Below are 15,473 nucleotides of genomic sequence, written 5' to 3'. Positions count from 1 at the left end.
TCGCTGCCGCCCAGACAGCGACGACGCGAGCGAGACGTCGGGAGCGCGCTTGAGAGCTCCGGGGCCCCCCGTCACCGCTGCCTCCGGCGCGCCTCGTCGCTGACAGGGCCAGAACCCCCACCCCCCTACGGCCGCGGTGTCAGGACCCCGAGGTTCGGTGAGGGTCGGGACACGGGTGTGCCGACATGCCGACGATGCATAAGAACAGCTCCTTGCGGAATAGGTTTTGTATCTCTTGTTTCTAACTGATTTTGAGAGGATTCGTACAAGTTTGCTTTTTCCTCGGCTGCTTACTACGGGTTTGGGGAGTTTGGATTCTGTTTTGATTTTATTCATTTATTTATTTTGATCGGGGTTTGTGTTTTACGATGAAAGAACGGATGTACGGGCTGCCACTGCATTTATCTCTCGGGCTTCGTATTCTGTGTTATCGTTAAAATAAAAGTTTAAAAAAAAGTTTTGGGATCGGCAAGTAATAAAGGCCAGATTTTACTCACTTTGAGACTTTCGTATACATACCGGGGAATCTCGTCTTTGCGTGCCAGAAAAAAAGGCGCACAAAGATGAGGCAGTAAAAAGCGTCAGGGAGGTCAAATTGGTCGTTTTAGTTGCCTTTGAAGAACTGAGGTGCTAACATGCAATCATAGTATATGAATACCTGCGGCTCTATGCAGGGATTGATAGACCTAAATCTTCAGATTCAACTGATAAACTCCTCGTATTCGCATAATTCAATCTTTATTTTCGTGCTTCAATCTTGTTACTATGTGTACTTAGCTTCCTTTCGCCTGCGCGTTCTTCATATCATCTTTCTATCCATAGTAAACCCGAGACGTAGGAATAATAAAATAGCGGACACAACAACGAAATCTCTATAGAGACTTTGTTATTCTATCCGTTTTTTTTTTTTTAATATTGTTCCTACGTCTTAAGGTTTCTATGGATGTCATTCATCAGCTCGCCTGCATATTCTACCTTTCATCATATTTGTACCTTCTCTAAGCACTAAAACAGCCACTACAAGATTGCTTGCTAGTAGCATGTGCACGATTCGTTGAAGATTATATACATATAGTAGAACGGGTGATATAAATTTGGTAAAAAAAAATAATAATCTATTGAATTCGAGGCGAGTATGCAGGGGCCGAGCTGGCTAAGAAAAACGGACATTGTGACTCTGGAACTGGGCGAAGGGCCAAAGAAAATATAAACACGATGCTCCAACCCGCTTGTGTTTTTTTTTTTGGCCCGAGCTCCCCACACTCCAAGGTTAGAACTTGGTCTACTATTTTACACATTCAAAAGGTAATCCGGGTTCAAGGTCGACGACCAGACTCGAGATTCTGCAAGGCAGAAAATCCTCCTCACTATGAGGGAGGAGGAAACAGGAAACGATGGACCGGGTAGAAGGGGGGAGAAGAGGAAGCGAAGGAAAGCTGGAAAGCGCGAACTGGTCGTCGGTACTAAACCAGTGTATACTAGCTTCCCGATATTTTACGGCGAAATTCGTTCTTGGCGAGATTGTAGGGTCATGACGTCATATGACGTCAAGTCACGTTACGCCACTTTCGACGCCGTGACGTCAGGAGAAACGCTTCCCGCCGGGAAAGTTATGCGAGGTGACACAACATGAAATTCCCGCTAACTTTAGTGGAGAAACGTATCCGATAAAGTGAGTGGAAATTTAGTCTGACGTGACGCCATAATGTCAGGTGACGTCTTGGCGTCGCGTGACGTCACATTGTCAAACGAACACAGTACGCTACCTTTGGCGGGAAGTATAGACCCGCCAAATTTAAACACGGAAGAGTATACCTGTGCGCGGCAAAATGTGCAACGCCGGCTTTCGTCGCAGTTCAACGGACCCTTTTTCAAAAATGCGCGCCGTCTAGTGGCCGCTGAGCCGACTATCCGGGTCCGCCGTTGTTCGGGCAGACGTACTCACGTATTGGACACGAGTGTGACGTCAGCGTTCGGCTAGGGCTCGGATCCAATCGCACCCTTCGTTCCCACGCAATGGTGACAGCCAATGTTGCTTGATCAGGTTTTGAGACGTGTGTAATGATCTAATCAAGGAGCCGTTACTTTTTTTTTCTAGTTGCTTTTTGCACCTGAATCTGTTTTTGCATACTGACAGCACCGTCTGCAATATAGTTTCCAACTTCTTTCTTTTTTTTTTTGCTACGTTTTTGTTGTTTGCTTTCTCGGAAACCGCAATATTAAAGGGACTCTTTAGGCTGAAGTGGGGGTGGTTAGTGTAATATAAAAACGTCGTAGCAGGTACCAGGGCCTCCTCGCGGAAGTGTCCACAAAATTTCTGCTCGCCATTCGAAGGTATAAAACGGCTCTGTAAATTTCCGTATTGCAACTCACTCGAGGAATGAGCCGTGCCCGTAACAGGGTCAGGATGCCGTATCCTTACGGCGCTCCATCCTCCGTCCTCCTCGCCATCTATAGACCGTCTTATCGAGGGTAGCGCCATTTTGATTACTGTATAGCGCCATCAAGTGAGCGTTAGGTTTTCGCGGCCACGTTGAGTGGTTAGAAACGTTGGCGAAAGATGCTCTTCGGGGCGCCGCTCTCATGTTGGAGATGTTGGTTGGGTGCTCCAAGGTGCTAAGTATCCGACTTAGGGTGCGTCTTGTGTTCTTGTGTGTCGTGGATGGCGTTTTTCCGCTCATCAGGAACGTTTCTTTCCCCGCATTATGACATCCGTCATTGCGGCGATGGAAAGAGCGACCGCGCCACCGAAAGAGATCGGAGGTGACTGCTCAAAACACTGTCTCAGCTTACGGCGATTGTTCTTTTTTTTTTTTTTAGATGCAGTATATCGGGAATTTGTTTGGCGTTTAGTGTCGTCCACAACAATAAAATGTAATGTTAACAAGGACGCGCTAAATAGGAGCATTGCAAAGAACGATCGAACGCAGCTCCCTCCGGCTTGCAGATGTTTATTAAAGTTTTAATTACGGATCCCGTGTCGAGGGGTGTGTCCTTTGTCTATAACTGAAAACCGCAAAGTCGAGATGGGCCCATTGTTGTAGCGAGTCTATCGGGTCGATCAATGATTCAACGATTCGAAGTCGATGCGCGAGCATGTTTCAGCAATAGAAATTGAAGTTTTCTTTCCAGCTACGTTATGTACTAATTTGCAAGATAAGAAGAACGCAGTCGTCTTGTGACGGTCAGCGTAAGTTCACTGCTCTCTGCTATCGATTCAAGCAAATTGATAGGTCTGAATTTTCGACAATTTCAAGCCACACCCGGCGGCGGAAATGAGCCTTCAACTAGGTGTTGTGGATGATAAAATAATGTAAATGTAATCGCTGTAAGATATCAGCATTAAGATAACTAAAGTTACGAAACGTTACAAGCTGAAACAGCGATCCTCACGAGAAAACTTTACCCACCTAGCGAGCGTAGGTCATGTTCATCGACGGTACCGCGAAAAGTTCGGAGCGCCCTCTATTCACGAAATGTTTCGGCCACCCTTGAGAGGATGGCGTCGGGGAAAAGTATTTAGTGTTTACGAACGCAACCAACTGCCGACGGACGTTCTGGTCATTCGGAAAGCGATGGAGTTTGAAGACATCGCAGCAGCAGTTGCCTCATCGGATCCCGTGCTCGATACAGATGTTATTCAATAATATTCTGCGCTTTTGGTTGTTATTCTTGCAGCCTATTACCGAATGGTGTCTGAATGACCAGGAGATTGTCGCCCACGAGTGCTCTAGCTCTAATTACATCTGGAAGTAAAAAAATCGAGGAAACCACGAAGAAAACAAGCGAACTCGGACCAACACTCGCACCCAAGGCGTTCAACCGGGTCAAGTCTGCTCGTTCCTAACACACCAGCAAGGAGGAAAGCGCTGGTAACCCTTTCCCCTTTTCTCTCTTGCATTTTTTTCTGTTACGGCCTCTGGGCGCCGCCATCTTGCTGCTGGTGTGGATAGACCGTCTGATAGTCTAGCATTGCTGAAGCCGTGGGTACGCCTCAGCAATGCTTAACTATCAGACGATCTATCTATCCACATACCACAAGCGAGCTGGCGGTGCTTAGTGGCCGTGCTCACAAACGTCTATACACGTTTGCAAGAAAGGCTCCTGTGCGCTGCCATATTTTGAGTGATGCTGGCGTTGCGTAACGTTTCCGCCATGTTGGGGTGCGCTAGGGGCACGTCATTGGGTTGCGTGATGGCAAGATGGCGACGTCTCCTGCATTGCCGACGACGAGCGTTAGCGACGCATTTACTGTTTCGGAACGCAGGAGGAGGTATCCACGCAGAATCGTAGCATCAAATATTGTAAGGGGTTGGAACTGATTTTATGACGATCGCAGTGTCTGTTTCGGCACGTCATGGTAGCCAAAGCTGCCGCGAGCGCAGCCATCGTTGATGCAATGACCATGCGGCTTCTGACGCATTGTGATTAGCGCTTTGAGATTACATGCTTTCCTGATTTTTCGATTTGTTGCCGGTTACCTGTTACGCCACGGGTTTCGTCGAATGACGAAACGAAATCGTGTGTGTCAAAATCTGAGCTTTTGGAAATAATTTCCTGATTAAATCTTAGCGATTTTGGTTCGGTAATTTTGCAGCGTATTTGGGGGTATACGTAAAACTGCACGAGATATGAAGGCCTACGATCGCTATTTTTCCTGCCAATACGCGCAAGCCATGTATCGCGTTTCCGAGCACGGGCCACATTTCTCCTCGCATACGCTTATCTGGCCGACATCGTCTTCAACACATTCACCGTTTGTATAGATGTCAACTCGCGGGTCACATAGAATGCCATCAATCCTTCGCGCGCATATTGAGCCCTTCGCCATCAACAAACAAACACCGTCCGAACCTCCGAGGCCGTTGAGCATATGCGAGCCACCAGCCGCAGACGATATTCGCAACACCAGTGGAGGCAGCGCGCCACCCAGCGGAAAAGACGCAAAGGAAAGAAACAGGGGGCTCCGCCTGGCGATAGAAACGTGAAACTGCGGAAAGGGGATTATAAAGGCGCGACAACACAAGAGCGTTCTTTTTTTTTTTTGCGTGTATGTGTAAAGTTAGCGCGTGCGTGAATGCATAAGTTTGAAAGTAAAGAGTGGAGACGCTTTAGCACACACGTAAAAACAGAGTGGCTTTTTTCTTGTGTGTGTTTCTGTGTGTGTGTAGGCCCGACTGTTACGGCGTTTGAGTCCTTCCCCGTCAGGAGCGGTTCGAAAGCTCGAGCCGTGCGGTGCCGAAGAGCAGAAGTGCGTGATCCGAGTGTACGAACGCGGGGCTTGAGGGCCGTTTCGTGCATATTGCTTCGTCGGCGACGTGTGAAGTGTGCCGTCGCGCTGGGAAGCGGCTGTTATGGCGAGGACGGGTGTACGTGTCATCATGGCATCCCAAGTACTATCGGCGCTCTTGACGTCGACGTTTGCCTTCTTTGGCTACGACGGTTATTTGAATAGCGCGGTGCGATCCCGTTCTTCTTGTTTTGGTGTCAGCTCGAAAACTATTCAGTGGGTGTACGCTGTTCTTGTGTTTGCGTGTTTGTGTCTTGTGTTTGTGTGTTCGCGCGTGTGTGAGAGAGAGAGGGAGAACGAGAGAGACAGTGAAGGGGGGGGGGGGGGGGGGGAAGGGGGGGAGAAGTGTAGGTGTTATTGGTCCCAAGATCGGATGATACGATTTTGGAGCGTTGCGGTGAAAAAGTGAGCTACACTCCGTGTAATCCTACAGCTGACAGCACAACGCAAGGCATAACTTCACGACGACAAGCCGAGAAAAATGATGTACCGTTTGAGGTACAAAAGAATTATCTAGTGTACTGTGTTTCGTATGTGAGGTGTGCAATACTGTTAAAGCTGTACATGAAAAAATATCTGCGTACGGGGTTGTTAGTTAGCCTCTCATTTGCACAAGAGCGCGATAAGTCTGATAAGTTGATAACCACATTTTCCTCTTTTTGCTATTGGTTGCTTACATTGAAATGTTACAAGCATCATGGAAAAAGCAACAAGGCAGACAAACTCGCTGAGTAAGATGATTACACTCTAAAAAAAAGGGGGTGTAGACGTTACAGCCCTTGTCACATATACGACACCCCAAAACTTCAGCCGTATGTACAGCACACTGACGTTGTACCGACGCTACCAAATTTCACGAGCGGCTTGATAGCCGAGTTGTACAACTCATTAAAATAGTTAATGTAAGTGAGACTGACTGCAAAAAAAGTTATCGGGGTTTTCTAGGCTCAACTGCAAAACCTGTGTGTTTTCTTCTAGTAGACTTTGGTACGTACTTTAGCTGCTTAATATGTTATATCTCACCGTTCTCAAGCACCTCGCAAAAGTTGGGGCAGTCAGTACGACGTCAGCGCGCTGTACGTCGAACTGAAGTTTTGGGGTGTCGTATATGTGACAAGGGGTGTAACGTCTACACCCCCTTTTTTTTAGAGTGTATATATGTCTAATCATTTCACCCAGCGAGTTTGTCTGCCTTGTTGCTTTTTCCTCGATACTTGTTACTATATATATATTGTCACGGGTGGTGACCAAAAAAAACAGGAAATAAAAAGGAAGAAATAAACGTTTAATGTGGCGAACTTGTGCCAAAAATAAAAGGGTACAAAAGATAATAACAGAGCGTCGCGGGAGTCGAAGTCGGCGAGACAGCAGAGTCGAGCACTTGGGGCGAAACTGACTCGACAAGGTCGCGAGCGGCGTCTTATCTAGAGTGAGTCACTATCTCGAAGAATCGGCGGAGAAGGTTCGAGCGCAGCGCGCTCGGGGCGAGAATGAACACGCACTTTCTAGAACAACATAAGCAGGGATAAACGACAGAAGTTATGTCCGGAGCAAGAATAAACGAGAAAGTTCTAGAAGTCCGTGACCCTGCGCGCGGCAATATATATATATATATATATATATATATATATATATATATATAGATGCAAGGTGACGGTAGAAAACAAACCAGGAGGATGGAGTCGTCGGCTCTAATTCACGGAATAGAATTGGATATATATATATATATATATATATATATATATATATATATGTATATCCAATTCTATTCCGTGAATTAGAGCCGACGACTCCATTCTTTTCAACTCTTAGGGATGGAGACACTGGACCAATTCCCACTCCTGGAATGGCTCAACTCAGCCATTCTATTCCTCTAATTATTATAAGTTAAAGAAATGGCCAGTGACAGCAACATTATCTAATTGAGGAGAAAAAAAAAAAAAGCAGCGTAAAGCTTCTGACGTATTCAAGCACGGAGGCTGCTGCAAAAGTATGCAAAATCTTCCTCATAGAAAGGCTCTCATTCTGCTAAGCCCAAGGGTGGTCACAAAAAGCGCTCCGTAGCACTTGGTGTCATTGCATATATCGATCGCGCGATCAAGCATATGTGGACAAAATAACACTAAAACGAGGGGGCAAAAAAAAAAAACAAAAAAAAAAACAGACAGACACGAACTTTTTTTTTTGTCCCCTCGCTTAAAGATTATTATGTCTATCCTTAATCAGCTCGCCTGCCCACTTCCTTTAATGTTAAGCATATATTACTTGCAAGCCGCAACAGACGCCAAATATTAAAACTACCCATTTTCTTCTCAAACGTCTGCACCATGGTATGGAATTCGCATTGAAACGCAAACGTTGGCGTTTGCTGCACGGTTCTTGCGATTTCTAAACACATTTAATCAAATTATTTAGTTGCGTTTCACGCAAAGGCTTCAAGGTCGGCTGGGTTCAGAGCAGGGAGTCGAACCGGTGATTAGTCCGGTTTGGTTCGGGTTCAGTAGCTTTGCGTTTAGTTCCAGTTGGGTTCTGATTCAGTGATGTTTTTGAAATAAAAGTTCGGTTACCGGTTATACGTACCAAGCGCAAACCAGTACAAACCGGTTCTTTAAGAAAAGGTCACAGCTCGTAGTCGTTAAGAAGAAAAGATGAGTTCAACACGGCGTCATCTGCATAAAAAAAAAGAAAAATTAGGTCATCAGATGCCGTGCTGCAGCAGCGAGGACAGGAAAAGAAATATATGCTTAATTTTGTCTTGTACTTGCACTTTTTCATGGATTTTTACTACAAACACTTTTATGAAAAGTACGTAGTTATACAGGTGCCTAGAAACAGTACATAAAGTGGAGCAAAATGAGACAAAATCTTTTATTTCAATAGTAATTTTTATTTTTGCTTCAATATTTAATAAAAACACAACATGGAGATATCCTTCGATGTCTTGGCTCTATGTTCAGTAATTATTACTTAGCCGGAGCAAGCGATACATTAAACAAAACTATAATAGCAGAAAGTCACAAAATGTCTAAATTTGCCCCGCCCTGTGGGGCAAAATGAGACAACGTAGTGGAGTATAACAAGACACACTTCAAAAACTTGATATGCATTCAGTTTCTGCAATAAAAGCAATTGAAATACACTGTCTGAGCTCCAACGCACTCTTGATGAGCGCACATCTTGCATTCTATGCACTCGATTTATACTGAAGTCTAGGCTCCAAAGTTTTTTGCATGCCACACACTGCCATTCTCTTGCGGTGTGACCCGCAGGGTCTGCAGAACACTCGGACTCTGCACGGCGACGGTGATAACTCTCCTCAGGTCGATGAATCTTTATGTGCCTCTATTTTTAACGAAGTTTTCACTAAATCTTTTCCTGACCCTATCAGCAACACTAATTCGTCTTATTGTGCAAGCAGTTTTCATTAATGGATCATGTCATCATTAATCCCGATGGTGTTTCAAAAATTATAAATGGCCTTAAGTTGTCTTCAGCTACTGGCACAGACGATATCAACTCCAAATTTCTCAAAGCAACTAATCAGTACTGTTCCCTCATACTCACGAGAATATTTCAACAGTCACTTGATATTGGGGTTTTACCAAATGACTGGAAAATTGGGAAAGTAATTCCTCTCCACAAGGCTGGTGACAAGCACTCCCCATACAACTACAGGCCTATCTCACTAACCAGCATTCATTGTAAAGTCTTCGAGCACATCATATACACGCAACTTGTTAACTTCCTTGAATCTATAACTCCTTCTTCACCTCAGCTCAACATGGGTTTAGGAGAATGTTTTCATGTGAAACACAGCTACTTTCCATTACTAATGATTTTCATGTTGCTTTTGATCAGGGATCTCAGGTGGACTGCATATTTCTTGATTTTTCAAAAGCTTTCGATAAGGTATTCCATAGACTTCTACTCCATAAATTAAGCAAACTTAACATCGACCCTAACGTGTTTAATTGGCTGATAGGATTCTTAACGAATCGTTCACAATTTGTAACCTGTAACGGTGTTAACTCTACCCTCACATCTGTTTCTTCTGGAGTACCTCAAGGGTCTGTTTTAGGTCCATTACTTTTCCTGATTTGCATTAACGAACTGCCCAATGTTGTACCCTCCTCTGTAAGACTATTTGCTGACGATTGTGCCATCTATCGTATAATATCTAATGACTCGGATTCCCGACATTTACAGCATGATTTGGATTCTATTTTGAAATGGTGCGAGCTTTGGTCAATGGAACTTAACATTAAAAAATGTAAATTCATGCGCGTAACCCGTAAAGTTTCTTTTCCTACTACTTACAAACTGAATAACACACCATTAGAACCTGTTGACTCTTAGAAGTATCTGGGTGTAATCCTTATCTCTGATCTTTCCTGGAATCTGCATGCTACTTACGTGACTAATAACGCTAACCGCATGCTTGGTTATCTCAAACGGAACTTTTTTCTGGCCCCTTCATCCTTCCAAGCTTTTTCTTTATAAAACTCTAGTACGCTCTAAACTTGAATATGTAGCTTACATCGGGGATCCCGATACGACCTACCTTAGTGACCTAATCGAATCCATTCAGAGTAAATCCGCACGTTTTATACTAACTAATTATAACCGTACCGCAAGTGTCACATCAATGAAGAACATTTTACTTTGACCCAGCCTCGTACATCGCCGTAAAATTTCTAGCATTTGTCTTTTTCACAAAGTATTCCACCACAACCCGGTACTCAGAAATCAGCTATTACCCCCACCATCCTAGATCATCAGCACAAGGTAGGAGTTTCATCTTGCCGTTATAACAAATATTTTAACTCATTTATCCTGAGAGTCACAAAAGAATGGAACCAGTTGCCTCCATCCCTAGCATCTATTGTTGATTGTGACCTTTTTCGCACAAGTGTTAGTAACAATGTTTTTCCTATTACTTAACTGATGTTTCACTGTTGTTTCATGATGTTTTTGTTTTGTTTGTTTTTCCCACTCCCCTTTGTAATGCCTCTGGCCCTGAGGGTAAAATAAATAAATAAATAAATAAATAAAATCTTTGTATTCTGTTTCACGATTTCTTTTTTTATTTTCTTTGGTGGAAAGGGGGGGGGGGGGGGGGGTTGGGAAGCGTAGAACACCGGTTCTTGGTTGCTTTCGCAAACATCAGCTTTGCTGTGTGGGGAGATGATGTTAGAACTGTGCCGCTCTCCGACCTGCTCGTTCTCGTTTTCGATCCTACTTTAGGTACAGAAGAAATGTTCTTGAAACTTGAAACGCCAGAAAGAAGGTTCCTTTTGTAACCCAACCGTTTTTTCTTTTCTTTTTTTTACATTCCTCAGTCGTCAGCTCGCCTTTGAAGCGCATCCTTTGTTACGCCAAAAAATGTGGCAGCAGTGCGAAGGAAGTGACGCTCTTACTTGACACTTTCAAGAGGTTTCTTCATGTCACTTTCGCGCTATGAAGTCCCCGTTTTTCTTTAACACGTTCGGACCACCCTATAGACACTGGGAAAAAAGAAATATGGCACAGGAGGAACCAGGATGCTCGAGCGTTGTGTACATGCGCGTCATGGAATGCCAGATTATATTTGGTTCGCATGGAGCTAATAAAGCATACCAATAAAATTAAAGCTTACAGTGGCAGAATAGTCGATGTCAACCGAGGTGCACGTCTCAAAGCGAAACCTCGCGCTGTATTTTGCGCCTTTCTGGCCGGGAGGGAGGGGGGGGGGGGGGGGAAGGGGAAGGGCAAACACGTCAACCTCAACTTTGTATTTATGTTTTCCAGAGCACCTTTGGGCCGACAGCTCTCATTTATTACACACGCGAAGTGTACAGGTCACGGCACCTCTCGGTGAAGTTTGAACGTACTCCGATTGCTTGTCTAGGATATGGATGGCACTGAGCACAAATTGACTCATTTTGCCCCGCGTCTAATTTTAAACTTCCTTACCTTACCAAATTAGAGCACTAACATGTAAAGTCAATCAACCAGCCCGCACAGTGACACTGTAACGGTAGGAAGCACCATACTTGCAAACAACCCACAAAAACAAATTGTTACTCACTGTAGATGAGAAGTTTAGCCACTGCTGCGCGACTGCTAGCCCGGGACCTTTAACGGGCGTCACGCAGCTGATAGTTATACATGACCACACGCCGGTACGATGCTCATACAGATCAAAATGGCAAACTACCCGCACGCGCGGACGACTTGCTCGAACGACTGTGCTGAAAAAGAGAAAGACAGCGAAGGTCGACCGAAAGACGATTAAGACAAAAGAAGGACATAGAAAGAAAACTGGCGACTTGCAGTTTCTAGGAAACGCAGACAAACGAATTTTCTGCAAGCAGCGTCCAGGCTCTGGGTGACTGGCTTCCCGGCGACCGGCGCCGCAGTGTCGAGCTCGTCGCGGCTTCACCTCTTGGCGCCTCCAGATTTCGCAACCGCTGAACAAACCCGCCGACAGCCGTCAACGTTTTGTTTTTATTTTGATGTTTATGTTCGTTCTGCTTTCTTGATGAATATCGCCTAGCAGCAAGAACCGAAAATACACGTACACACAAACAAAGAATAGCTCTTTAGCATCTCGGCATAGTCACATATGCCAATCTGTAGTTCTTAGCTTGTCGCGTGACTTCGCGTTCCCTGCGTTGCTCCGCCCTACTGGAAGGGCACGTGACACCCTCCGATGTATGAACTGGCTCTGGTGGCTCGTAGGGTCTTTTTCGGTCCACCGTAAGTTGAAACGAAGTATAGAAGTGCCTCCAAACCGACTCGACGGCGCCAATTCGTGCTCAACATACACGTAAAGTATACTTTTTTTTAATTATTTTTGAGCCGTCTCTTGTCGTCGCTGCCGTTTGTTTAGTCAGAACTGAGCCGCAAATGCCACCGTCGCGAAAATGTAAACAATTTCGCACCGCAACCTGCAAGAAGGCTCGGCTCACATTTTCCGTTTCTATAGAACCGGTAACCGCCACATGAGGTTACGGTGCCGTTCCAGTTTGGGTTCAATATCAAATATTTGATGTCGGTTACAGTTTCGCACCGGTTTATTAAAAAAATAACGGTTCTGGTCCGGTTTTCGGTTCGGGCTTGGTTCGATCATTATGGTTAAAAGCTGCCGGCTAATTTCGTTGAATATCCGCTTTGTCGCGTCTCGCGGCACCAGGAGCGACACGTTGTACGTTTGGTTGCTTTACTGAGGGCATGCCATTTTCATTCTCGAAGGAGCCTGAGCCATTGGGACAATCAAGCCGTCAGTCACCTCCAGGGCAAGGATACTGTTTCAAGAGCCACTTACTATGCACCAGCGCATGGCGCATCAGCCCGTAGTCCCTAGATAAAAATCGACACAGCTCGCATAAAAACTGAGCCCATTCCATTCCCACTTTATTCCGGGCGAAAGGCATCTAATTCCAGTCCCATTCCATTCCCCCAGGAATGGGAATGGAATGGCCCCATTCCATTTGTGTGTATGTGTGTGTGCGCGCGTGTGTGTGTGCGTGTGTGTGTGTGTATGTGTGAGCGTGTGTGCGTGGGTGCGTACGTGTGTATGTGTGTGTGTTTGTCAAACGGGCATCATATCTTTTAGTTACGCTTAATTAAGAGTGGTTAGCAATTACTGGAATATGGCTGAATTCACCCTTACGTCGTATATCGAACGTCCTGTATGAAAGAAACAAAAAAAAAAAGTAGGCGTGTTTTTTTCATCACCAAAAAAAAAAAAAAAAAAAAAAAACACTACGCATCGTTATAAGCTTAGTTTGTGCTCAAATGTAAAGCTGTAACGCCATGTTGGAACTATAGATGCCAATGTTTCAGAACTTAATGTTATCTGGTTTGAGTGTTATAAGATACTTACGGAAATTGTTTTAACGAGAAAGTAAAGTCTGTTAGGGTAACAGCAGACGCCTTCGTTGACCCGCATATTTGTCCCTAAAAATCAGTCGGTAATGGCCTCGTAACTTTAAAATTATACTTCATTTCAGCTTAAGTCAAGACGCAGTCGACGCTGCGACGTAGGTAGCAGCGTGAAAAGCGCAAGTCAGTCGGTCTTTACTGCTTATGGTTGGCTCAGCGACGATAGAACACGTACGGAAGCATCACTAACAGAATCGATGGTGCGCTTTTGATGCTGTCTGATTGATCCCATCTGTTCGTAGCGTCGGCTGCGTTTGGATTTAAGCTGAGATGAAGTACACACACGAGCAACTTCTGGAACTTTGGCATCTTGACCGAACCACTAGCTGGCCCGTAGCTCTCAAGTTTTGAGCAGAACTCGAGCAAAGAACTCGCGAGCAAAATCAAATATTTTCAGGTCGTGTTCCGATCACGCTCCCTCGCGTTGCTGAAAGGCGCTATGAAAGAAAACGTGAACGTAACCGCCGAAAGGAATGCATCCGTTAGCGTTTCGACACCGCGAAGCCAACATTACAAGGTCGCGTCTTGTGGACGCACTCGGGCACCCTAGGACGCACTCGCGCATCCCTGTCCGCAACAGTGCAAGAGGCTGAACTTTCGGATATTCGCAGCGAGAAAAACAAGGTTCTCATTGGCCCCAAACGACCGATATAATACATTCTTGCAGGGGATCTGCAGGTGCCAAATATGGCGGCACGCGACGCCAATCACAGCCTCCTGTTTCCAGCAACCTGCCCCCAATACGCCCCCGGAACACGCACCATACTCTGCCGTATACTCGGTGACTCTTATTTCCGCACCCTCAGTAACTCGCGTCATTTGCGCCCCCTGTATATGATGACACTCGCAGCGAGTTTAGATGCATTATACCACAACGGGGCTCCCCTCACCGGGTCCACGGAGCTGGGGAGAACTGATTTATGCAATCTTTAATATTATTTTTTGTTTTTGTTTGCTTGGCTTTACAAGGGTTCGAGGGTGACAGATGGATTGATCCATCACCGTCGACAGCTCACCGGGTTGGCTGAGGGAACTGAGCGAGCCGGGGCCATTTGTATCGACGAAAAACGTCTGCACCGTGAAGGCGCCCTTCTGCGATGACGCCGCAGAATTGGGGAACGCATGCATATACCTATAGACTACGTGAAAAAGTTTCTCATGAATGCTATAGCTAAAAAATTGGCTTTCGGTGCAACTTTTGTTTCTCTCTTTCGTTTTCAAATAAAAGATGTGTTTAAAGAATATGCATGCCTAAGCCTCCCAAATGGTATCGTTGCAGCAGGGGTGAATACCGTCAGAAGACTCAGGTGCGGCGCTGTTGGTGGTGACCCACTAGACCTGTTCCATATACCCGAACTGGCTAAACTAGTTCAGCAGTGCAGGAACAGTCGCATTCCGCGGGTTCAACCGGAAGTTGTATACGGGGGCTGTACCAGTGCGTTCGATTCATCCCAGTTCTGAACGGGTTTAAGACCCAGTTCCTCAAAACCGTGCACCGGTTCCGAAGTAAGTTCAGCATCCGCGGAGAAGCACGGCGACGAAAGCAGCTAAAGTTGAAGCTTGCGCGAGTTGGTATATACGACATACTTTAGATGATGAAAACAGCGCAAAAAACGACGGACCGGATGAAGGAAGACACGGACAGAGCGCTGACTTGCAACTAAATTTTATTGAACACAACGGTGCAATATGAACAAGCAGCCGAGAACAAAAAGCGAGAGGATCCGCCTAAAAACACGGAACAAAATGCACAAAAAGCCGCAGACAACGAGAGCAGACGACACTCTGCTCGCGGTACCATTTCTTGGGGCTCTTGCTAAAATGTCTGCGATGTTTGGTGCCGAGACGGAGATTACATTTCCTCTCATCGATGAAAATACTGTACTCGTGTTGGACACAGAAGCGCGAGGCTTTGACGAAAGCTATAGGATCGAGCTCGAACGTAATACCTTGAAAGCGTCTCACTCACCTGCTCGTGTTTTCTGTACTCTCTGTGGTAAGCGCCGAAAGATTAGTGCACGTCAATTGTTTCTTTTTTATACTACGTTAACATTTATTATATTTATATTATATTTAAAAAAATATATGAAAAAGAAATACACTCGTAATAGTCCTGCTTGGCAGTTCCACGTGCATCTTTCTGGAGAGTCAAAATAAACGCTTCAACTTAACGTCAAAGCGTCCGTCGATTACATGTTAGGTCAAGGCGATGCTCTCATTCAACCTTTGTCTTCGAAGACTGTTACTTCCGACACAA

This window comes from Ixodes scapularis, unplaced genomic scaffold (genome assembly GCF_016920785.2).
Source record: "Ixodes scapularis isolate PalLabHiFi unplaced genomic scaffold, ASM1692078v2 PGA_scaffold12__126_contigs__length_90152505, whole genome shotgun sequence".
Taxonomy (NCBI): Eukaryota; Metazoa; Arthropoda; class Arachnida; order Ixodida; family Ixodidae; genus Ixodes; species Ixodes scapularis.
The sequence above is the reverse complement of the archived record's forward strand: the minus strand, read 5'-3'. Positions refer to the sequence as shown.